Here is a 26103-nt window from a genome sequence, read left to right as displayed (position 1 = left end):
CACGAATCATTCATTTCAATCGTAAATTAATGAGGTGAATCAGGGACAGCTGCCATTTATTATCGGGGCTTGATATTCCTTCCTTGATTGCATGCGAGAAGTAATCCTTAACTTAAGGATCAAGGAAACAATCTAAAAGTGAACTTAAATGTGTTCCATTGAAATATCTCGATTCTAACTGTGATGCAGTTTCTTTCCGGTGGCGGCATAGTTAAGGTTTTGACTATTTAATTAAATTGAATGAATTTATTACAACTAACAAATCACGTGACACATTAGCACTCACTTCACTAACAGCAATACTTATAACCAAAAAGTAATTAGGAAATGTTCAGTTAACTAATAACCAACAGTTTTGCAGCTGAAGCCTATTTCAATTCAGTTTTCCATTCAAACTTTTCATATAATATGCCCGAACGTACTTATGTACCTAAACAAACGCATGCAATGCAGAAAGTTTCCTCGCTTCAACTGGTTGCTGTATGAGTCAACTTGTAGGATCCAGACTACGTTGGATCATGAAGTTCCTGCAAGAGCTAATAACTGCGCACAAATTTGTTGCTCTCTGTTACAGTTCCCAGCATGGCAGCGGTGGGGAAAATTAACTTTCCGGCAGTTTGTTACAGCAGTATTTTTTGTTTGTTTGCCTGCTCTGACTCAAACAGCATCGCATTCCAGAGACTTTCCCAGACGCTGCCGCAGAATGTTCGAGAATATGTGTTCGAAATGAGTTTTGTAGGCCAAAGAGAACAGGACTGCAAATTCCACCAGCCTGAAAGTAGCAAGCAAAAGTTTTATCTCGTATCATTAAACAAATACTTCAAATTATTGCACTATTTTCTGGTAATGAAAGCTGGGGAAAATTTATTTAGTTCAACTAGTTGGCGCGGGGGTAATTAATATAAATATTTCAACGTTTCAAACACATACACACTTTCCGGGCTGGCAATGCTACTCGAGTAAAAGAGCAGGACTACTGGTGGCACAACATAACAATTGCAGACCGAACAACTCCTGCTGCAATCACACTAACTTGGAGGTTGGGTTGAAGTAGCAAGGTGGTAGCAATCTTGCAATGGCAAATTGAGCCTGCATGTGGCGTCTTCAATCGTTCCGATAGAATGGGGCTGGGCATGTGAGAGTGTTTTTCATTCGAAGCAATTGCCATGAGAAACAAAGAGCGAAGGAAAATGTTTTCCTCGTTTGTTTCGTTTTGTGGTCCAAGTGTCAAGGGTGGGGGGGGGGGTGGGTAGGGGTAGGATTGAGTTATTGTATGGCAAATGTACATATTTGTCTGCTTTTGTTATTTCCATTGATCTTCTGTTTGAGCAAATGGTTAACGTTTAATTCTTGCTTGGTCGTTTGCATGGTTGGCTAATTCAAGTGTTAATTCAAAAAAGGTAATTGGATACCAGTTGAAAAAGGTTCATTTTTTGTTTACGTTGGTCTCTGTTCTACAAAAGAGTGTCATAGATTTCTTTAAATGACGAGCCTACATGTTGTATATGTATTTTGATAAATGCACATATCAATTCAAGAGACCTGAGCTGGAGAAATGCGGTATTAAAAGATCTCCAAATTAACCTGGAGCTAAGCCAGATGCGCACAATAGATGCCTCGATCGATTTATTGCTATTGCTGAATGCAACTCAAAAGCATTTGAGACACACAGTTTAATTGACATAATATTTACCGTTCTACAAATCAATTTGGAGTTAATATCTTGAAGTTCTATAAATAATCCATGTGTTCACTCGGCTGTCGACAGAAGCAGACCACTCTCAATATGTGTCACGCGATCGTCTTTTTACTCGGCAGCAACCATTGTGTGGTCCTCCTCATTGTTCTTCATCAGCAGTGCTTTCAGTCAATGCGTCGTCGACTTTGCAAAGCAACCGTTTCACAATTAAACCACTGGAAGCATCTTCTGTTCTGGTAGAGGAGGCTTTTTGGATAGCGGAAGATAAAATGTTTATTGTGTTGTTCTTTTTGACTATAGTTTTAAGATGTATTGTATAGTGAACAAGAATCCTCGGCTCTGTAAAGTTAATTCGGTTGAGCCTGATCAAATAAATTAATAATAATAATAATAATATAAATCATCCTGGAATTCATATATCAAAGTTCTACAGACTCAACGATGAATGAATTATTTAGCTCTAATCGTTTTCTGGAACCCCATAACATCATATGATGCAAAATTATGACTCTTCAAATTATCCTGGACATCATCTCTGGATATTAATAATAAAATAATAGCTAATAAAATTCTTGTTTGATGTCTAGACTATTTTTAAAACTGCGTTAACAAAATATCTTTGTATCTCCAAGTCTTCCCTAAGATCTGACCTTGAATTGAAATGACATTTTTAAAGGTTCTTCAGAATAATTCCTGATCTTTTTCGCTGAGAAAATATCAAAAGATCAAAATGTTGTCAGAATAATTTATATTATATATTTGGCCATCCTAGGGAAAATTGTGCTTGAGAAAATATAACAAGTCACATAACGTTTTTCAAAGGAAATATTGTCCAAATTCTTGACGGTTTAAAGGATTCAGCCCACAACTATCCCTTTCTGCGACTACGAATTTATTATGTTACTTGATGGGCAATATACATGCACTAAAATCCTCACGTTTGCGAGATCGAAGTAGCCCGTAGCCCAAGACTTGATAACTTCAAAAGAATATAACTCAAAAACAAACAAAAAAACTCATCGTTTTTTTTTTTGATATGTTGTGTAAGACCCTAAATTTTCGAGAAAAAAAAATATGAGAACATATTGCGCGCTATGTCTAAAAGCCATGAAAACAATAAAAAACAAATTCAATCAATGATGTTCATTACATAATCCCATTTTTAAATACCATTATACTTTTCCTAAAAAGTATGTTTACTAACCTTTCATTTGACATTTTGATCTTTGAAAAATTTAAGAGTTTTGTGTAGTCTCGTTTATTTTAAAGCCATTTAAAAAAAAAAATTTTTTTTGACCACCTTAACATGGAAATGGTCACCCCAAGGGGTAAGTCATTCAGAACATTGTGCTGAAATTAGATTCGGCACATCTTCGGCCCAATTGGATTGTTGCAAATAAAATGGGAGCACTGCTGGACAATTGTCATAGATGTTGTTCACAACATTACGTGCTGGAACCTTCTCTAATTGAATATACCAGAGGAACTCAGACCATCAGTTTACTTCTCGATTCACTTATAGATCTAAATAGGAAATGTAGGTTCTAGAGTGGGCTCAGGAGAAAAAGGCAGTTAATCAGACCCCATTAGTACCCTTAGTTCAAATAATGCTGCAACTCACACAAAATAAACTACAGAAGTCTATTCATCATCCTCTATAGTCGGTCTCCAACAGTGTTCCCCATCGGTTCCAACACTTCCACCACTGCATCAAAACGATCAGTCAGGATAAAAAAGGATCCACGAGTACATTTTTTAATGTTATTCTATTTTTCCATATCCAAATGTTTGATTTTCTGCACGAACTAAAAGTGCTCTCTGTATAAAACCGCTGTAATCACTATTTTGTCCGTCATCCATTTTCTGTTTGTGGACGCGCGTATGCACGATAAATCGTTCCACATAACTAAAACTGAGCGCACAAAACAAAACAAACCGAGCGAAGAAAAAACTGATGGGATAATCGGTCCGTCCGCCATATTAGCTTTCTCAATGTTTGTTGATTTAAATTTATACGAGCATGTAAATTTAAAGGTTTTATCGTTGAAAATCCGATGTTCTTCGATAAGTTTTTACATCACGTGGTGATATTACACTGCAAGAGAAAATGAATCGAATAAACGTGTAATTTTAAGAGTTTCATCATGTTTTTATTATGTGCATGATTTTTAATGTAAAATTAAACTAAAACATAGTTTAAAGCTATGTAATTTTAAAATGGTTTTGGTTTACACGTCATGTAATATTCATTATTTTTGCAGTGTACTAACATCTCAAAAAGATTTTCTCACAAATATATTTCACGCAACCAGGAATCTCAAAACCATTAGACGCTATAATGATACTCTGCACATGTAAGACACAAGAAGAGGCCAAAAAGCAAGCGTCCGACACACAAAACCCGCCAAATCCACTTGCAGTCACAATCAATGATTCAACGAATCGCGAGTGCTCACGAATCATAAAACCACTGACTGCGACACTCTGAAAGCGAAATTGACAGGCTTTATGCTTTAAACAGCCGACCTCCATTAATTAATTAATTTAGCTTTATTTAGGAGGCTTTCAGCCTTAGGCTGGTTCGCCTCCGAATCAGCCGACCTCCAATCTCCTCCCGCATCCAACAACACAAATCTACATTACAACATCTAACGAATTCAAAACTCCGAAAATCACTCATCTATAGCAAGTGAGTGGAAGCAACCCTGCATGCAAGCATTCTTCATGATACACTTTTCTGCCTATCTTTCTATTAGGCCTGTGGCCATGCGTTAGCTTTGAAACTTCTAGCCAAACTGGGAAAATTTTCAGATCACAAAAAAAAACATGAAAAAACTTTCAAAGGTAGTTACAAGTAAAATACATATTGTTTATTTTACGCAAAAACGAGCAAGTAATATTAAATCTCTTGTATCGCATGCTAATGCTAAATGACTGTAAAAAAAATAATATGCCTAAATAAAATAAAATATTAATAAAATTATATGCAAAATTTACTAGAAGATCATTGCTTTATTGGTGAGAAGTTTCTTATAAGCCCTCCCAGTTCCTCTGTATACAGAACAAATCTGATACTATTATCAGAATTGCTCAGTCTGCATGAAGCAGCCGATTGCATCAAGGAAGTTCTATTAACAACCAAGAATTAATCGTTTGAGGTATACTGAAGCATTAAGAAGGGGATATGTGTCACTATTGGAAATCATCATCTTTGCAAATATAAAAAAATTAAACATAACCCTTTGCTTCAGTACCATCAACCTTCATGTCCATGGGGAGGTAAATCCGAAAGGCATGATTATGTCTCAGAAAATCCCGATGGCGCTGACTGGGATTGAACCCAGGTCCTTTGGGTTGAGACGAAATAACGGCGCCGGTAGTATAGTGGTAAGGGTGACAGCCTCTCAATCCCAGTCGGGATTTTCTAAGGCACTAAAAATCTCTGATCATGCCATCCTTCGGAAAGAAAGTAAACCCATTGGTCCCAAGTCCATGAGTTGATGGGTTGAAAGGTAGGGTCCAGGTGTGGGAGCTGACTCCCTGGTACTCAGTACGGAAAACAAGATCAACGGGAAACAAATCAAGCAAATAAAAAGGTTAAACTGTTTTCTTCGAACCATTAAATGTTATTTAAGAAAATCTTGAACCACCATCGTCCCCTCAATAGAAGAAACTTATTGAAATTTTGCACTACCTCCCCCCTTTCCTCCTATAATAAATAATATTCTGAATTTTAACCATCACCATTTATGTAATACACTGGAGTCGCTTTTTACCTGGTTTCTTTTTTACCCGGTTTTTATGCGGTTTTTTTTTTCTACAAAAATTTCATTATCCAATGATCGTTTGATTTGGGGAATTGGTGAGTAGCTGTCCAATTTCATTAGACTGACAGAGTTTTGCTACCTACTTGATATTTTTTTTGTTCCCGGTTTGTATCATCTTCTTGACGAGCACTTCACCGAGCATCCGACAACTCCATGAACAAGGATGATTACTTTTTATGCTACTGATTACTTATTGTACTTTTATGCTCATTTGTGTTCTGTTCCATGTATTATTTGTACGCGAGATGAAAAGATATGGGGTGTTTACGCCTGCATGAGATCGGCTAATTTTTGTATCCGAGTCATTCAGGCTTTTCCCCATCAAACTTCATTAAGACTGTTATTCAGATGAAGAATAATAATAATAAACAATAAACAATAACTTCAATACACTTAAAACGAATGATACTCAAGCGTACTCATGGTCTGAGTGACCTACACTTTTAGTAATGTCTCCATACGAATGAGTAAAAGTGACTCACATTTAAGTAAAAGTGACTCACAACAGAGTAAAAGTGGCTCACTAATTGAATTAGTTTCGTTTTCAGTGTATTAACCGACATTCGATATCTTTAATATTTGGACCATTTGAGTGGAAGGTCTGGAAAGGTACCCATATTTTGTCACTCTCCAAGGGGGGTGGGAAATTTTACCTTATTTTCGCGTGACATGATTAACCTTTGGTCCCTTATGCAATAATATCAATGAGTTTCTAAATTTGTAGTGATTAAATCAAGTTTCTAAAAACAAACTTAGACAACAAAATCCCAATAAGCATTTTATAGATATAAACTTTTAAGGATGACTTAATTGGATTGTGAAACTATGTAGGTAATTTAAAATATGATCGATGACAATTTCCTCGATATGAAACATACTGATGCAACATTTTTGGAAGTAACAACCCACCTTACCGAAAAAGCAGTCGCTAAAATCAATCGCATCGAATTCCGTCCATCCCATAAACCACCCCGCCCGACGGAGTTCTACATCGAAGTATCACTAAGCCAGCACGACTACACGACCGGCTTGGTCGGATCCAATTTTATTCAACCGCATGGAACAGGTGGATGCTTCGTAAAACGGGCCACCCTTTTTCCGACCCGCTCTACAATTTTGCGCCTTCGGCAATAATATTATTCATCCTCACTACATCTTGGCATTTATTGCCATCGAAGGAAACGCTGCCAACGAAAGAAGCAGAAGTTGGTTCCTTGGATCGTTGTTTGTGAGCCCATAAAACCTTGTTTGCTTTATTGATTTTCACCGTCTGACTTCTCGGTGGTGGTTTGTTACCGTTTCACCTCCACCTCCCCAAATGTCCCTTCCCAGTTGGGAATGGTGGGTAGTATCGATTCAAACAACCTTCCCACCAACCAACCCAACAAGCGAAGGAAGTAACTTTCTCTTTAAAGTTTCCATGCGTCATTTAGCACGCTTCAAAAACCCGATGATTAATTTCACCATACACTTCCATACCGCAATTTGCCACCGTCTATCAATTTCTTGGATGAAATGTTTGAAAATTACTCCTTCAGCATCTGTTCATTATAGACCGGTATCGTGATTCGAAAACTTTTTCGCAAAAAATCAATACCATCGTCATCATTCGATTCCTTATACTGCCGTTCGATTCCGAATCTTGTCTGAACGGAAAGACTTTACCCACTTCCATCCACCTGCACCATCTAACCTTCTAACCCTTGGAACGCTGCATCCCCGGGAGCAAGAAATCTAATAACAGAGATCATTACTCTTACCCGACCACATAAAATATCGCCTTTCGAGAGTGTCAAAATCCAACAACGGCACCGAACGAACGGATGATGGTGGGGTTGTTTTTGAATGATTTAGCATCTTATGCCAGGTCCCAGGCACAGTTGATCCGTTTTGCGAATTTCCCTCCTCGGTACCTCTAACGACGAAACGAAAATGCGAATCAGGCAGGATTTAATTACACAATTATAACGATGCCAACTGCAGAAGGACTTTTTCCGGGAGTTTCTATCTTTTACGGCCGCGCGAAAAGTATGCCAAAGTTGAAGAACTGGGAAAAGTGAAACCAAACCGCGCCAATTATGTTCGCAATTTGTTCGAAAAGTCGAAATCGGTCGGGGAATAATCGATAGAATGTGCCTTTTGCGCCTTTTGTGATTTTCAATGGAAATTGAGTTTGGAATTTGGAAATTATATGAAACAGCAATTTGATCATCCAAAACGTACTTTCAACAATCTCACAATAATTTTAAGAGGAAAATCCTTTCGCGGTCAATTGAGCAGCATAACATATAAATTACCTACACGTTAATGATTTTCTCTAAGCGGAGCCGGTGGTGTAGTGGTAAGCGTGATTGCCTCTCACCCCAGCAGGCCTGGGTTCAATCCCAGTCGGTGCCACCGGGATGTTCTGAGGCATAACATCTCTGATCACGCCTTCCTTCGGAAGTGAAGTAAAGCCGTTGGTCACCGGTTCATGAGTTGATGGGTTGATAGTTAGTGTCAGTGTGGGTCGCCTCCCTGGCATCGGTAGCATTAGTGCTCAGCACGGAAAACAAGATCGACGGAAAACAAATAAAAGGAAAAAATAAATCAAAATAAATGATTTTCTGGTGCCTCCAAATGTGAGAATTGGCTATTCACAATCCAGCAGGTTGTTCTTTAAAGGCTTTTGCTTTTAGGATGTCCAAAACTGAAGGCGCACAGTATTCACTGTAAACAGCTAAATAAAGGTCAGCTATCTTATTATGAAAACCTAGGAAGATTTCTCGATATCAACAGCATCAACCAGCCATCCACATATGAATAACTTCCAACATTTTTACCCTCAATTTTGCCCAGAGTTCAAAGGAAAAAGGCGGAACAAAAGCTTCCCCAATTTGATTTGATATGCCCAAATTGGGAGGGCGGAGGCACAAACGATAAATGGATACGTAACGTCTAACGTACCGAATAGCTTTCACTGTCGGCTGCTAAGGGGAAGGAGTTGAAACGATTTATTTGCCTGCGAAGACCAAACTTATTGATTTTTATCTCCACCCGGCCACGTCTTCCCGGAGACTAGCCACCCGTCGATTCCTTGGACGTAGATAAAATTCTGAAATATTATCCTTTCGGTTTGGTTTTTCTTTCTTTTCTTCCGTTATGTATGATCCTCCCCTCCCTGTCCAGCAAAAGCATGTGTCTCTAATGGAAACATGGCCTGGATGCGATGCGGTGCGGTAGCTATGTAGGAAATGTGCTGGGAACCGCACTTATACTTAGGATGATTTGCCTACTGTTGTGTTGAGCAAGTTGTAGAAGTTGCTGATCGGAAGTTGGATGGGCCGGGTATGCCTAGCCCTAGTCGAGCGATAACGAGCCATTACGGATGAATGATTTCTTTCCTTGGTTAACTGAAGGACGACGAGGGGCGGAAGTGTGTTCCATTCAGTAGGAATACATTCTTCGAGGAGTTGGCATGGTGACAGCTTTTTGAAGCCAATGAAGGGGAATCAGGAGTTCTTATTTTTACTGTGTTTATGCTGTGCACCCGGTTTCGATTGTTATTTACAGTTTTCCGGGAAAGATACGCAGAATCAGTAACAGACAGATATGATTAGTATGAAGAATTGCAACTATTTCATGATTCGTCTACAAGTGACCATTTCAACGGTATTTGAAAATCGATAGTACCTTTGTTTGATATAAAAACTCGCATGATTTTAAAACACTGCTATTTTTCTTTCACGCCATTGACAAATATTGCCTTTTTCGTATATAATTATGTGAAATGCTTAAAAACTCAAAATTCATGCATGAGTTCAGTTGCCAACGAGTTTTGCCATGCGACATTCAACTAAGCAATAATCACCGACGAGATGTCCGTTTCAAAAATTCATTGCTCTATATTTCGGCATGTTCTTCGTGTTTGTTTTGCATTTTTCGATGGAAAACTTACTTACATGCGCATACTTTAAATTGAAGTCTAAGCAGTTTTTATGAGTTTTACCATGGAATGTATTTTTGACGATATGGAACTCAAATGAGGTTTTAAAATACTCTTACCCGGCGAGCTTAGGCAGAAATGATTGGCGGTAGGAATATCGAAGAAGTAAACTTCCCGAGAGAGAGGGAGAGCGAACTCAAGTGAGAGGATGATTTGACCGATGTTCCTTATAAAAGGTCTGGTCCAACTTATTGGTGTTAATGAAATGTGGAAATATGAAGAGGCATTAGGTAGATTCATTAAGTAGATAGAAGTTTCCCCTATCCGATGATGTTGTTGGTTTCGGTGGGTGGTCTTCGCTTTGTGAGGAATGGGCTAGGGAACGGTTTGTTTACAAATACTGATGGGCCCTTTTCTATTGTTGATCGAGATTTGTATCCCATCGCAATGTTTACTTTTTGAGCATGAATATGATTGTGCGCCCGAGAATGCAACTCCATTATTGCCAGATCAGCTGTAATTACACTGAAAACCAACAGATGCTTGGCACTAGCAATCATCCGCAACTAGACAATAACAGAGTTAGCCATGTCAAGAAAGGAATCGGTAGGAATATTTTGGCATAATTCTTGCTTTAATGGTCCGAAAATAAAAAAAAAATCGGTACTTTTTTTATTTTCTAAAACTATTGGAAACAATTATCAAAAATCCAAGAAAATCAGTTAGATTGTTGTGAAAAATTACATGTAAAAATATTTTATTCTATCTCATCATGAAAAAAAATTGGACTATCAGCAAAACCGAAAAGTCGATGTTTTGTGGCTTTTTGAGTCCAACTTTATGCCATAATGACTTATAAAGAATGTTTGATTTGATTCCGATCAACACGTCTTTTCTGAAACTCAAGTATTACATCTTTTATGTACCCACCCTTTCAGCCGAATTTAATTGCGCTTTATATAATATCAAAGAAAGCCGATTAAAATTATAATCCTATAATTTGAAGAAACTTGGGATTAAACACATGATTTCTGCTCAGTAAGCAAAATCGGTCGGCACAAGGCCACCGTGCGCCTCATTCCATAAAACAATTACAATAAAGTTCCTGTTCAACTTGCTGTTACTAGGTGTCTCAACTACTCTTGAGAAGGAATTTTTATAGATTTCCGATCAACACGTCTTTCCCAGAACTTGAATATTATTTCAACGAGCAGTTACGTTCCTCCAACCGAATTTTACTTTATCTCATATTAAGTTTGAAGACGCAGTCAATCAATTGGGATTCTTCTTGTTTATGAAATATTCTTCAATCATCATCATTAGTATACACATACATTCATCCACAACCCATCCGAAAGTTTTAAGCAAGTATTTCATGATTTTACGTCTTATATTTTCTGGGTAAAACACCATCACTGCATTTAATTACTTGTGTTCTTCGTAGAATTTCATGTAATCAAATACACAAAATTAATATAAACTGGAGGTCAAATCTCTTCGTGAACAAAATCGAACACCAAGAAAATCATTTCGACTCCACTCCTTGGCTAGCGAACATAAAATAACCATTGAACAAGCGTTGCCAGATTTATTACCTCTAGCAGTCAATATAAGTTTATTAAAATACTCAAAAACGAAGTTTAATCCAATAACTTAGATAAGTGGATGGTGAATAAATTTCAAAATCTGAATAAATATAACTAAAAGGGCCTTTTTTGGAACTTAAAAGTAAACAAAGATTGAATAAAACACAAACAGGGGAGATGGCAACATTGTATGTAGCCTGTTATTGGCTTTCCCGCTCAGGGATGTAAACCAAATGTCATACAGCGTGGTCTGACAGTGTGAATGTTTTGTCTATGACATTATTATACACGTGATATATGTGACGTCAAAATTGCTGTTGTATTGAAAAGTAAAAGAATAAAAGAGAAGGTAGATTTTGCTCACCATACCAGTTGATACTTATGATTAATTGACTGTTTTGGCACGGCGACGCACGCTACCAGCGGATTTTACCAATATTTTTAGAAAATGATGATTTAGGAATACAAGAAGCAGAAGCAAAACCAAATCGAGTGATGGTTAGTTGTCTCGCAACCGATATACGGGATGTAACATCTACCACCGATTCCTAGTCCTGACTACTTCACACTAGGGGAACAGGATTTTTCAGTAATCCAAGGAACACATCTTAGTCCTTGTTACTTTTTATGCCTTGTTGATAGTGACAAGACTCGGCTCGGTTGATCTTGAAACAAGAAAAAAAATGAGTTAGTTGTCTTCATCTATGTGATTCCTGATCTTCTATTCGTTGTTCCCTAGTTTGAAGTGGTTAAGACTAGGGTTCTGATGCATGGTCATTATCGGTGTCATACCTTAATTTTGTTGCTAAGGAATCCAATTTTGACTGACAAAGGGGCGCGCCTTTGGAGGGTGTTTCAACTCTTCGAAGGGTATAAAAAAGCGGGACCGTTCAATTAGAGTCGGATCCTTGCGATAAATGCAAGAGTGGCAACTGTAAAAAAAAATCGATTACTTCATCATTTCTCAATAATGATGGAGTAATACGACATACACTAAACTAAGGACACGGGATATACTACAATAGATCAATTTACTGGTCGCAGTAGTGTTAGGTCCCGAACAGAGAAAAAAAAACGATCTAGCGTTAGCGTCAGCGTTGCTACGGTATACTTCGTAGATAGGATACTAGTGCATCCCCCGGCTATTTAGAAATTTTCAGTTAGCCTGCTTTCAGAAATAATGCTTGAGTCATGCTTAAAGCTTAATGATATAAAAATGTGGAGTACTCAAAATGAAGATCATTAATTGCACTTCAAAGGCAAAATAGCGAAAAAAAATTATTCCGATTTGGTTTTGATAAAATCTCGAACTTCGAATACGACTCATCATATTTTGGACACTCTGATGGCTAACCTGAGCGGCCGTTTTGTTCCACCATCTCTTCATCTCTGTCGCATTCGCATCCCGAGTCATTTTTCCACTCTTCTTCAAATTATGTTTGACAATTGCCCAATATTTCTCAATTGGGCGGATCAATTCCAGTTGGGCAGTTGGGTGGATTTTTAATTGTAAGATTTGTAATTTCCATTTAATTCCACTACCTTATTTGTTTATCCTTGACAGATACGCGTAATTCATCTACAATGTGCAGACTTCTTCAGTGTCTTGTACTAATACTCGACAGTCGAGTATTAGTACAAGACACTGAAGAAGTCTGCACATTGTAGACGAAATACGCGTATCTGTCAAGGATAACCAAATAAGGTAGTGGAATTGAATGGAAATTACTAATCTTTCTCTCTTTCTTTATACAACTATTCCACTAAGACGCCCACATACATCAGGATTAGATTTTATGTTTTTGCCCTATAGCTACCTTGCATCTCCATGGGTTCGAAGTGACTGTACTACCAACCGGTGGAAACTAACGATTTTAAATTGGCTCTCTACTTGACTAGCCAAAGTCCCAAGTATATCTGTAAGCGTACCCCATTCTAGTAGAAATTGTAGTACTACACTATGTTTGTTTTAATTCGCTATGGAAGTTTGACCGATAAAATGAGGGGTTCGTGGATTTTCCTATGTTTAGAGGGGTTCACCGATTAGCTTGGGACCGAAGATAGTACCAGAGCTGAGCCAAAAAGTTGAGCACGTTTCTTCGGGACATTCTGGTCTTAGAGTTACCTCTATGGTACTACCTTATGGTCTTAGAGTTACCCCTATTGTAGTACCATAGAGGTAACTCTAAGACCAGAATGTCCCGAAGAAACGTGCTCAACTTTTTGGCTCAGCTCTGGTACTATCTTCGGTCCCAAGCTAATTGATGCACCCCTCAAAACATAGGAAAATCCACGAACCTTTCATTTTATCTGTCAAACTTTCATAGCGAATCAAAACAAACATAGTGTAGTACTAGAGTTTTGAATGCAATTGAGTACGTTAATCGATTTATTTGGGACCGATAAGCTAGTCCAGTCTGAGCCAATTAAAAATCGTTAGTTTTCTACGGTTGGTACTACCATGTCTGCATCAATTTAAAATTATTGTACTGATGGAAATATGGCTTGTTGTTTTTTATTGAAGCTTAGTCCTTCGTGCCTAACATACCAAAAATTCAAGAATGTACTGCTGTTATCGCTACGTTCTTTGTCCTGACGGCTGAAAGTATTTTAAATTAAAAAATCTGATCTAATTTTGTTCCTGGCCTTGCTGTTTATCGTCCTGTTTTTCTTCGACCCATTTTTTCTTCACGTTCGGTTGCTTTTTAAGCTACTGCTGTTGCTTCCGGGTATTTTGCTTGTAACCGGAATTACTCCAGTGTCCTTTCGCTTTACATAGGAAGCATTCAAACTTAATCCCAGAATAAAATATATTCTCCTTCCGGTTGAGGAAATTATGCGGGGAGATAATCTCTTTTTCCACATCCATGTATACACCTCGCACACCTGAGAACATGTCGAGTCCCAATTCCACTGGGATTTTTTTCTTTATTAGAGAGATTTTTAGCCGTTGGCCGGGCCACTTGAAATTTCTCCCGGAAGTCAAACTGGAGGGTGTTCTATAATAAATCATAAACTTTTATTTTTAATGAAGCACCCCAATGGACAGCGGTTTAAAGTCCATTTTACTTCTTATTCTTCCTTGCATTTCAAGCTTATTGCTTATCGCATATCGCATAGTGTATTAACGTCTTCTTTAAAGTTGTTTGACATAATTTTTGCTACAGCTTTGTCGAAGACATCATCCCTCTATGTCACTTTTACGGGGATTGATCACAAAATTAATAAAAAAGAGCGCATCAAAAGAATAATGTGACCGAGTAAACAACTGTTGATAGCGCGATCGACACCGAGAGAAACAAGTGCTGCTTGCTGAGTTCACAGCTGAAAGCAAACTGGAACTGCATTCTTGTTAAGGTACCAACTTTCAAATAATGGTATTTTTTTTAGTTTTCTAGCTTCCATTTTCAACTGACTTCAATTACGGGACATAAAATGTATTTCATTTTCTGATATCAGATATCACGTTATTCGAACCCTTATTACATAACGCACCTTAACTATACCCATCTTAGTCTTCTGAAGTGGGGATTTGAAAGCTTGAACCTCTCCCTCTCATTATCCAGCGTCCTTTGAAGCCCCAAAGAATGAAAAATAAAAAAAATACCCGTCGCAGCCCTGTTAAGGCTGCACAAGGACTATTTTCCCGGTTTGCATACAATCAATGCGGAAATGCTGTTATTGTGTGCTGGTGCCGAGGATAGAAAACGGAATGAATGTTTTCCAATAGACGACAGTTGCTCCAAAAGGCGTAATTTAAATGAGCGTGACATAGAAGCCGGGCCTAACGACCCACAAAGTTCTATTCTCTACTCCTGAATGGGGCTCTTTGGCAATGCGAAGAAAAAAAAGGAAAAGGAAATAAACATTGGTAAAATGGCGAAACGCGAGCGGAAATAAAAAAGGGCTTCCCTTGGCGTGATTGCCTGCGAACATACAGAACGATGTAAGGAAACCCGGTCGGATCCGGATCTGTAGGATGGGGGACGATAAACGTCTCTGATTCCGATCCGCTAGCACGCAACACACAAATGAGCATGGTTTTTAGTATATTTAGCATCAGGCAACCAATGGATGGTGGTCTCGCAATTTGTTTTGCAAATTCGCAAATCAGCAGGCACGCTACGCAGTCTGGAGTAATATAATTTTTGGGATTCACTCGTACTCCGGTTACACGTTGCGTTAGCGGTTCGTGATTATTCATCACTGTTTGCATGAGCGGTATTCGTTTTGCCGGTACAGTTAAGAATCTGTAATTATAATGAGCTCAGAGTGGTTGCGTTTTGGAATACACCTGCTCTGATTTTTCTAGTGACTAACATTTCCGAAACACAAACTCAAAACAACGAAAAATATGCTTGGAAATAACAATGTATTCTTTTACATCGTGGAAGGAGGCAAAAAAGGGTAAAAACCACCGATGTCATCAGTCGTTATGTAGCCACTTCTTCAAACCTAGCATCCGGAATACACAGAGTCAGCAAAGTGTTCGCCTCGGAAAAGACACTTCCAGGCTGACTATGCACGATGGACAGCTTCTGTCTGGGAAGATGGGGTTTGCCAAGAGTCAGTTCACTCAGAGTAGCAGCACAACGACCGAAGAAGCAGTCAACAGTGCAGTGGTGGGATCCACATCGTCAGTGGGTTGCGGTTTCAATCAGTTTCCACATCCTTCCCTGCACAACAAGCATGGGCGAAGCTAAATCGGGTCGTGGTCCCAAAATAATTTGGCAATCGAAATTTTTTTTTTCTGGTTCGTTGGTCTATTCGTACTATGATCAGGACAGAGTTTAAAAAATATTGAAGAATTAATACAGAATCGAGTCGGTAGACAAGCCGTTAGCTTGTTAAAACTGATTGATTTTTTCCTTGCATTTTTTCCCTTGAAATATAATTAAAATATTCAATAGAATGCTACATAGTCGAATGTTTAATTGCACTTCTGGAAAAGTATAAAACATTCGAAAACGTGTAAATTGAATCCGATATACATAATTTTAAAAAAGTGCCTGGATAATTTTCAGTGTGGTGCTCGAAGAGTTAGTGTTTGGTTCGAGGTTTGGTTGAAACTAAACACAAATACAGTCAACTCTCCAGAACCCGATATTCTATAACTTCAGTTTTCCCATATATCGTACTCTTCATAAGCCGATGCCTCCTTTGGTCGATGATCTATGTAATTTTATTTTGATTCTATAACTCGAAATGTCAAAGGTAGAGCTTCTGAATTATGTGATGTTGATGTACCCACAACAGAATATGTTCCGGTTGTTTCGGGGATATGGTCCGTACCTTTAATTTATACCAGGACCTATCAGGAGACATATCAAACGGGTTATATTGAATACTTAGGGCGGATGCTGGGTTATTAGGCCAGGCCGAAGGTCAGTAGACCGAATGGTCACAAGGCCGAATGGCCATTGAGCCGACTCGAGCATAGTCCAGCATCAAAATGACAGCAAATTGAAAACAAGTTTTGATATCAACATCAAACTGAAATCATAATTTGATTTCAGTTTCGCAATTCACAAATTTTATACCATATTTTGTTTTCATTTTGCTGTATATTTGCTCTTCAAAAATATGTTGTTGCGGGTTTGTTTTCATTGCCTTAGCATAACATCAAATTGAATACTTGTTTTGTTATCAACATGAAAAATTGATATCAAATTTCATTTTCAGTTTGCTCTCACTGATAGCAGAAATAGTTTTCAATATGATGTCACAGGAAATTTTTTTAGATCTCAATTTTGATATTTTAACCGTTAAAACGACCAAAACGACAGCAACCTGAGTAATCATTATCAGCAAAATCACAACATCAAATTTTAACGGCGCCGGTGGTGTAGTGGTAAGCGCGATTACCTCTCACCCCAGCAGGCCTGGGTTCAATCCCAGTCGGCGCCACCGGGATGTTCTGAGGCTAACATCTCTGATCACGCCTTCCTTCGGATGGGAAGTAAAGCCGTTGGTCCCCGGTTCATGAGTTGATGGGTCGATAGGTAGGGTCCAGGTGTGGGAGCTGCCTTCCTGGCACGTCGGTAGCATTGGTGCTCAGCACGGAAAACAAGATCGACGGAAAAAACAAACCAAAGGAAAAAAAAAAAACAACATCAAATTTAGATTTCCATTTGAATCTTCCTGTGACATCACATCGAAAACTATTTCTGCTATCAGTAAGAGCAAACTGAAAACTCAATTTGATATCAATTTTTCCTGTTGATAACAAAACACGTAATCAATTTGATGTTATGCTAAGTCAATGAAAACAAACCCGCAACAACATATTTTTGAAGAGCAAATGTACAGCAACATGAAAACAAAATTTGATATCAAATTTTTCAATTGCGTAAACTGTAATCAAATTATGATTTCTGTTTGATGTTGATATCAAAACTTGATTTCAATTTGCTGACATTTTGATGCTGGACTTTGCTCGGGTCATTAGTCAATTTGCCGGTATGAAAAAGAGAATAACCAGCAAATAATGGAATGATAAATAAGGCTAAATCTGTTCTGGACTCATATCACCATCAAGTATTCCGTCTCATATGTCAGGAAGAAGAAGAAGAAAAGCTAATAAAGAAATTCAGGGTGTCTACAACCTGGAAAACCGGGAATCCTCAGGGAATGTTATTTTTCCTGGAAAAACATGGAATTCTCAGAGGATGTTATCATTACCCAGGGAATTTTCAAATTATCTAAAAAATAATTTTTACAGAAAATAGTAAATTTTATTATTTAATTTTCCTCCTTTCACCCATTGAAAAAAAAATTACAGTTCAGGGGCTTTTGCAGGATCTGGAAAATGGATTTTTTTTGCAAATTTTAAATTCGATAAAAAAATCTAAATTCTAGACGAAAAACAAATTATATTAAAAGAAAAAATAAAGATATTATAATTATTTGCAAAAAACCTATATCTTAAGTATTTTTCAAGATAACAGATACCAAAAACATCAAGATTAAGGACCTTGCATAATTGTCATGGCTCGTGAAATTGGATGATTATATCCAAGAGCGTTCTGGGATCAATTGTGGGAAATCATCAAGAGCAACATACTTTCAAGGTAGTTTAGAGCCCCGTAACGTGGGTAGATCACCTTTTCGTGGTACGTTACGGGATGTAAGATCTACCACCGATTCCTAGTCCTGACTTCTTCAAACTAGGGGAACAGGTTTTTTTCAGTAATCAAAGGAACACATCTTAGTCCTTGTTACTTTTTATGCCTTGTTGATAGTGATAAGTCCCCGGTTTGCATGGACCGAGGATGATCTTGAAACAAGGAAAAAATGAGTTAGTTAGTCTTCACCTATGTATGTGATTCCTAATCTTCTATTCGTTGTTCCCTAGTTTGAAATGGTTAAGACTAGGGTTCTGATGCATGGTCATTATCGGTTTCATAGCTTGTTTTTGTTGTTAAGGAATCAAATTTTGACTGACAAAGGGGCGCGCCTTTGGAGGGTGTTTCAACACTCCGATGGGTATAAATAGCGGAACCTTTCAGTTAGAATCGATTCCGTGCGATGAAGGCAAGAATGACAACTGTATCAAAACCGAATACTTCATCATTTCTCAATAAGATGGAGTAATACGACATGCACTAAACTAAGGACACGGGATATACTACAATAGATCAAATTACTGGTCGCAGTGGTGTTATGTCCCGAACAGAGGAAAAAAAAGGTAGTCCAGAAGAACTCCAGATTCTATTTTAATCCTGAATACCAAGGTAGTTCTGAGTAGAATTCTAATTAATTAATTTAGCTTTATTTAGGAGGCTTTCAGCCTTAGGCTGGTTCGCCTCCAATAGAGTAGAATTCTAAATAAACCCTGAATAGGATTCGAAAGAAATTTGAATGAAAATTTATACGTATTTCTGCAGTTAATTCCTTAGTTATTCTGAGGAGGACTCCAAGGAAATTCAAATAAGAATTCTAAAGGAATTGTAAAGTTTTAGGGAGAAAAAAATCCGGAACATCGGGAATTTATGGAGAATATTTCGGGAGTATGCATTTGAGGAGGATTACAATTAAATTTGACAAAAATTCCGAGATAAATTCAAATGATATCGGGAAAAAATTCCATGAGCATTCTGACTTGAATGCTTAATATTTTTTAATGAGAAATCTATGGAATTTGTTTCTCCACTGCAGGAGAATTCTAAGGAAACTTTCTAAGTGAGTAGAATTTAAAGGGCAGGCGTATTATTCAAAGACTTTTCCAAAATGAATTCATTGAAAACTCTAAGAAATATTCCTAAGGATTTCTTTACGCAAAAAAACATAGTTCAATCAAACAAATTATGTTTCAATTTAAATAAAATTGATAGATTAATTCAACAACAATATTTAGTTGTAATAATACTACTAATTTTATTGAATTGAACATCGACTTTTATTGATTTAAAAAATGTTTGTTTGAATCAAATTGAAGCATTATTTTAAGTAACTGTCGTTTTTGTTGCATTGAAATGTTATTATTATTGTTTCAAAACAAAATTTATTTAAATCCTCAGGTCAGATTACCTGTCATTATTAAAAAATATACCAACATTTTTCAATTATGATTTCAATCAAGTTTCTAACTTAGCCACTGTTTGTATATTAATTTATTAATCAGCCCATTGCATTTGGTGCGTAAATGGGTGGAAGAACGTGTTTCCCTTGTGCGCCTTTCTGTACACCATGGTGTAGCTTCTAATGTTATTGTTGGTGGTAATTTTGACAATTGTTGTGCTGCTGGTTGCGATTTTGCTGTAGATACTGATGTTGACGCATTTCGGTGGTGCAGGAGTTCCTGTAATGCCATTTTACTTTTTGCTTTTTTATTAACGATGTTATGATGTCGATACAGAATGACAGTTTGAATCGTGCACTACACACACAATCATAAGAAAGATTTTAAGGCAATTGTGTAGGTTTGATTTAAATGGGCTTCTTTATTGATTTGAAACTTCTTTATGAACTGAAACAAATAGAATTTTCGTATTAAATAATAAGAAAATATTTTATTGGTTTATGCCCAGTGCTGTAGTTGAGGGTAGTCGACAACTAACTAGCTTTTATCGGAAACCAAAATTTTTTAATTTGTTTAGTTGGTGCGCCCTTATATTACTTCTACGACTACCAAGCTCAAATTTTACGACGACAGCACTGTTTACACCTCAGTGTTTTTTTCTGCGTGTTACTGAGGAGCATTTCAAGGTAGTTCTGACGACAATTCCGTGGGAATTGAATTCCGAGGATGATTCCAAATAAATTTCATGGAACATTTTAAGGGAATTGGAATCGTGTTCCTGTGATATTTTTTAGAGAAATAAAATGCGAGTTCCAAAGGAATTGTGAGGAGTATTGCGCAGAAATTATGGGAGTCCTGCGCAAACTTAAAAGGAACTCCTTGAAAATTTATAAAGCAATTTCTGGTTAATACAGAATGAATGCTGAGGAGAACTCCGAGGGAATCTCCTGGGATTTCGTAGGTAGTACTGCATAAGTTATTAATAATTTGAAGAGCATTGCAGATTGAATTCAAATAGTGTTCAACAGATGATTTTCAAGAGTATTATGGGGCAAATTATAATAAAATTCCATAAACAGGTTTTGGATCAACCTTGAGTGTATTCTGAGATGATTCAAGCAAATTCTTCAGAAAATACTGAAGAAATCCTGTGAAGACTTCCATGGGTATCAGGATGATTCCAACATAGAATTTTTTTTTTCGAGGTAGCGGACAAAAAAAAAGAATCAAGATAAGGATTTGAAAAAAAAATAAAACTTCATGTTTTGAAAATGTTATGATCCTGGATTTAAAAAATCTTCAAGGTTCTGGTAGCTTATTTTACAACTTTTGGAAAAAAAAAATCAAAGATTTTATAACGTCCAAATAGTTTGAACAAATTTCGAATTGTTTAAAATCTTAAAAACATAACTACTGTGTAAGGAAGCTCGTCAAAATGTATTTAACTCTGGATCAATGATCATTCAGCCTAATGGCCGGACACCCTAAAGGTGATTGTGCCACATCTAGAAATGACCAGAACCTTTGATATTTTGGAAAATTTAATTGCTTACAGCCCTATTGCGTGTTTTATGTATATTGGCTTAATATTATAAATAAACTACTCACAACTTCCGTGAATGGATTCTTGAACCATTTTTCGAATTCATTTGAGTATATAAGACTAAATATTCCACTAAAGGGAGTTGAAAGATCGTCGGTTGCAGTGGCTTGCTTACTGAGGAGAAAAACGCGGTCCCAGATCCTTTCATATAAAAAATGCATGGTGATATCGCTTGTTTATCGTGTATTTTGTAAAACTTTTCGTTGTCGTCGGTGCCGGGTTTGAATAGTTATAAAAACTTGAGTAACTCTATAATGTGATATGAGAGGCTCGGTGGCCTTGGAGCAACCGTTTTTGCTTACTGAGCAGAACATCATGAGTCTAATCTCAAGCCCATCCACATTCAAGATTCGGCAATGATTAAAAAGGAGCTCGTCTGCCTAGTGGCAAACGTTTTGGCTTACTGAGCAGAAGACCGTGGGTTCAATCCCAAGCTCCTTCGCGTTATACGATCGTTAGGACATCAATTCAGCTTATTGTTTACCAAAACGAACCCTGCTTCTAACCCAACCCTCTTACCCAACATCCCTGTGATTCCTTGTGGAAGTGCAGAGGACTCCTCGGCTTCCATCAAAGCGAGTGTCACGTCAACACATTCCTACCCATTACTTTCTTGACCTGCGTTCAGGCGCGGCTGGCGCTGGTTTTGCCTAATTCGAGATCACCAGTTTTTACACATTGAGGATGATTGCTAGTCCCAAGCATCGTCTATTAGTTCTCTGTGTAATTACAGCTGGTCTGGCAATAGCAGAGTAGCAACCGTGGGCGGTCAATCATGCTCATGCTCATGCTCAATATTCCACTAAAGGGAGTGTTTTGTTGTTCTATAAGTCAATAATTCAATCTGTCCTCAATATCAAGTTATGGATAGTTGACTGTAGTTTGATAACTGGGTTAAAATGCCCCTTATGAAAGATAGTGGATATTTCGAGTGAAAGTGATTTATATGGAACATTGTCTAGTCCATAATTTCTGCTGAGAGAAGGATTATCTCAAACTTTAAGAATAAGGCATAGAAAAAGACTTCCACTGAGTGCGGTATTGAATATAATCCTGCTCTCACTTCTTCTTGACTACCTCAATATACAGAGTATCGCAAAATTGAGCGTACAGATGTCCTTAAATTTTAGATAAACAGCTTTAAAAACACAAGTTAAAGAGATACGTTTCTGCATTTTTGCTGAATCTTAATAAATTTATCAATTATTGGTACAGTGTTGGGCTTATTGGTTGCGTTTATTAAAATTAAGAGCTATTTGAGAAAAACGCCTTTTCCTTGAAAAACCACAATGTCTTGAAATATAACGAAGCTTCCATTCCCCTTCAAGTACATACCGTAAAACGTGTGGTGTGGCCTAATGCTTCTATTTCCCGGCTATTTTTGGCTTCCCAGGAAATGGAAAACATTTTTGTTTAAAGTCCAGAAAGGGAACAAGTTGAATTCATGGCGTTTATTCATCAGAATGTTTTTTTACTTAAATTCTGCATAACGAGTTATAACCTAGATAATATTTTAACCCCTTTATGTGTTTACTTCCATCAGAAATTTTTCCCGAGCAATCAACAATTTTTCTTCCGACATCTTCTGGAATTTTGTTTACGACTAAGGACCCAAGGCATTTATTCTGGTGCTGTGATTGGCGAAATTACTCAATTTACCTAATTTTGAATCGCTAAATCTAAATGGAAAGCCGATATTGTTTTTTTTTTCTCGATCTTGTTTTCGGACCCATTAACTCATGAACCGGGGACCAACGGCTTTAATTCCCTTCCGAAGGAAGGCTTGATCAAAGATGTTATGCCTCAGAACATCCCTGCGGTGCTGACTGGGATTGAACCAAGGCCTGCTGGGGTAAGGGATAATCACGCTTACCACTACACCACCGGCACCGCTGTCAGATATTGTTAAAACTAACGATTTTGTACCATAAATTTAATTCATCGAAAAATCACAGACAAACAGACGTAACTCTTTGACAAACATAGTTGAAGATGCTAATTTCAAATAACAGACTGTAGTGGTAATTTTTATACGATAGATGGAGTAGATGAAAGCATAGAGTTGATAGTTCCGTTAGAGTACGGCAGTGTGAAGATTGTATATAGATATTAGAATAGCGAACTAGGACAACTTTTAAGGAAGGTACAAATCGGTTTTTTCATCTCTCTTTACCAAACTCCCCCTTTGGAGAGGGATGGTGAGGGGTGTGTCCCCCGCCACCACTGCACAGTGGGGAATGGCTGGCCATTGGACAAAATTGAAAAATTTGCATTTCCTCCTCCATTCTATTTTTTCTATCATTCTATACTATTGACCCGTTCAAATCCGAAGTTTGAACGCAATACGAGAAAATTTGAATTTTTTATGCCTTTTTGAAGTTGGTCACCTTGAACTTTTTTCGCATTTTTTCGAAAAAAAACGGCATTATTACTCAATCAACTGGAGGTTTAATGGTAGCTTGGATTATGGTGACGTCTGAGAGAAAGTTGTTTTAAAAACAATGCATAACAAATTTGTTTCATTAAATTTTGTAGAATCTCATTAAAGTAGGCCTAAATCTTTATTTGATTAAAAAAATAGTGATTTTTCCATATAAATGAAGCTTCAAAGTTATGAAGCCAGGGTTTGCCATGGTTGACACCAGTTGTAAAAGGTAGCTTAAAATGTAAGGTTTCGAATGACCGTAACCTGATCTTGCGCAGACTTGCGCAGGATGCTGATAGTGCGAAATGAAAAAAAAAAGTTTTTGTACTCAGGTGGCATTCTACAATTTTAAATTAGAATCACGATCAGCAGATTGATTGATTGCTCATTTTTAGTGCATAAAAACAGCAAAATTTGCTTTATCTATACATCATTCATGAACCATTTTCTGTTATTACGGCTTATACACTAATTACGTAATGGTTTATGGAAACACAGAGAGTTCTAAGATTTTCTTACGTGCCATATTTTTTTTTGGGATTTGTTACAAAAAAATTAAGGACGGGGTTTGAAAATCATAGAAAATGTGTAACGCATTTTGTGTACGACACTTAGGCTAAATTTATCTCCTCCTAAGAAGTTGAACACAGTATCGAAAAATAAAAATTATTCAATTTGCACCAGCACTAATCTGCAAAGGCCCGTTTTCAATCTGCATTATTCTTTGTGTCTTTCAACAAGCAGTGATAAGGCAGAGAGTCTTTTGTAAAAGGAATGATAAAAAGTGCTCGACACTCTTTATTATACCACTTCATCTCTCTCCCAAACGTAGTAGCGCATTAGTAAAAAGATACCGTAAAACGGGATGTCTTTGATAATGCGGGTAACTTTGATGGTATAATATTATGATTAAATTTACTCGCTGCACTTTTTCTGAATTGAAAACATTGGTTCCATATTGTACGTTAGGGTATTACCTTTGATATCGTAAAGAGTTTTTATAAAGTATGTGTTACATATTTTCCAAACATATTAAAAACAATTTTCTTGCTTTTCGCCTGTTTGAAAAAGCACTCAAACCATCACTTATGAAATGTTTTTCCAATAAGGCTATCACAAATTCAAAGTTGTCTTCTTATTGCTTATAATTTTTCTGATTATATACTCAAATTTTCATATTTCAAATTAAATATTCAAAGTTTCATATTTCTTGAACTAACTTGTTTGACATTCACGCATGTGTTTCTATATTCATCGAGCATTATCAAAGTAACCCCAAATCAAAATATCGATGTTCGGTCAAAAGACTAATACTGCTTCATTTACAATTTTGTGCAGAAACTGATGAAGTGATTCAAACCGAAGTTAGCCGTATCGAAAGCGAAATTAGTGCATTGAAACCTTATGAGGGGATGGTGAAGAGCAGCAAAATCGTCGTTTCGTTTTCACTTTTCCTCACAATGATCGACGGAAAATGTGTCAATACTTAAACCAATACAAGTTCTGCACAACGGTGTTATGCTTGTAAGGCAACGATTTCGGAATTCAATGATATAGAAAAATGCAAAACTTAGAAGTAAATGAAGACTATCTAAACTACGGAATCTCTTCGCTGCACGGTTGGATACGCTGCTTTGAGTGCATGATCCACATTGCGTATCGCCTTAGCTTCAAACGCTGGAGAAAATCTGGTTTTGAAACGCAGTTCGAGGCGAATAAGAAAATAATTCAGGCAAGCTTCAAGAGCAAAATGGGTCTGATTGTCAACAAACCGAAGCCAGGAGGATTTGGCAACAGCAATGACGGCAATTCAGCTCGTAGATTCTTTGCCAATTCTAAAGTCAGTTCCGAAATCACAGGAGTAGATTTGGAGTTGATTACAAGACTTCGGAACAATCTTATTGCAATTTCTTGTTCCCAGCAAATAGACCCAGCTAAATTCAAAATTTACTGTGTTGATACCGCAAAGCGCTACGTAGAGTTGTACGCGTGGTTTTATATGACGTCGTCGATGCACAGAATTTTGATTCATGGGCATAGCATTGTTCAGGCGGTGATATTCCTGATTGGAAGAATGACGGAGGAGGCTCAAGAAAAATGTAACAAAGTCATTAAAAACACTAGAGAGCATTTCACTCGGAAGGATAAGCGTGAAAACACAAATCGGGATATTATCACCTTCTTATCACCACCGAACCAATGGTTAACTCTCATTATGAGAAGGAAAAACATAATTTTAAAAGTCTAGTCTAGGAAGTTAAATTTCTGATGAAGACAAAAACTGACTCAAGCGAAATGGTACCAGAAGATGATGATGATGATGATGATGATGATGACGATGATGCTGACGATGATGATGATGACGATGATGATGAAGCAGAAGAAGAAGAAGAAGAATAAGAAGAAGAAGAATATGCTGATGCTGATGATGAGGAAGAAGCTTAAGTAGAAGGAAAATACAAATTTGACCAATTGTGATTTTTAATTTGTGCTGTTTTTTATAATAACTTTATTGTT

General features: G+C 37.2%; 1 protein-coding gene across 3 annotated transcripts in view; it reads left to right on the top strand.

Moving 5' to 3' along the window:
• Positions 1–26103, top strand: part of Ddr (discoidin domain-containing receptor 2) — an 819413-nt gene that overhangs the window by 603242 nt on the left and 190068 nt on the right. The window lies entirely within an intron of this gene.

This window comes from Ochlerotatus camptorhynchus, unplaced genomic scaffold, assembly GCF_037179485.1.
Source record: "Ochlerotatus camptorhynchus isolate MF236.1 unplaced genomic scaffold, CSIRO-AGI_Acam_v1.1 ptg000176l, whole genome shotgun sequence".
Classification (NCBI taxonomy): Eukaryota; Metazoa; Arthropoda; class Insecta; order Diptera; family Culicidae; genus Ochlerotatus; species Ochlerotatus camptorhynchus.
The sequence above is the reverse complement of the archived record's forward strand: the minus strand, read 5'-3'. Positions and strand labels throughout refer to the sequence as shown.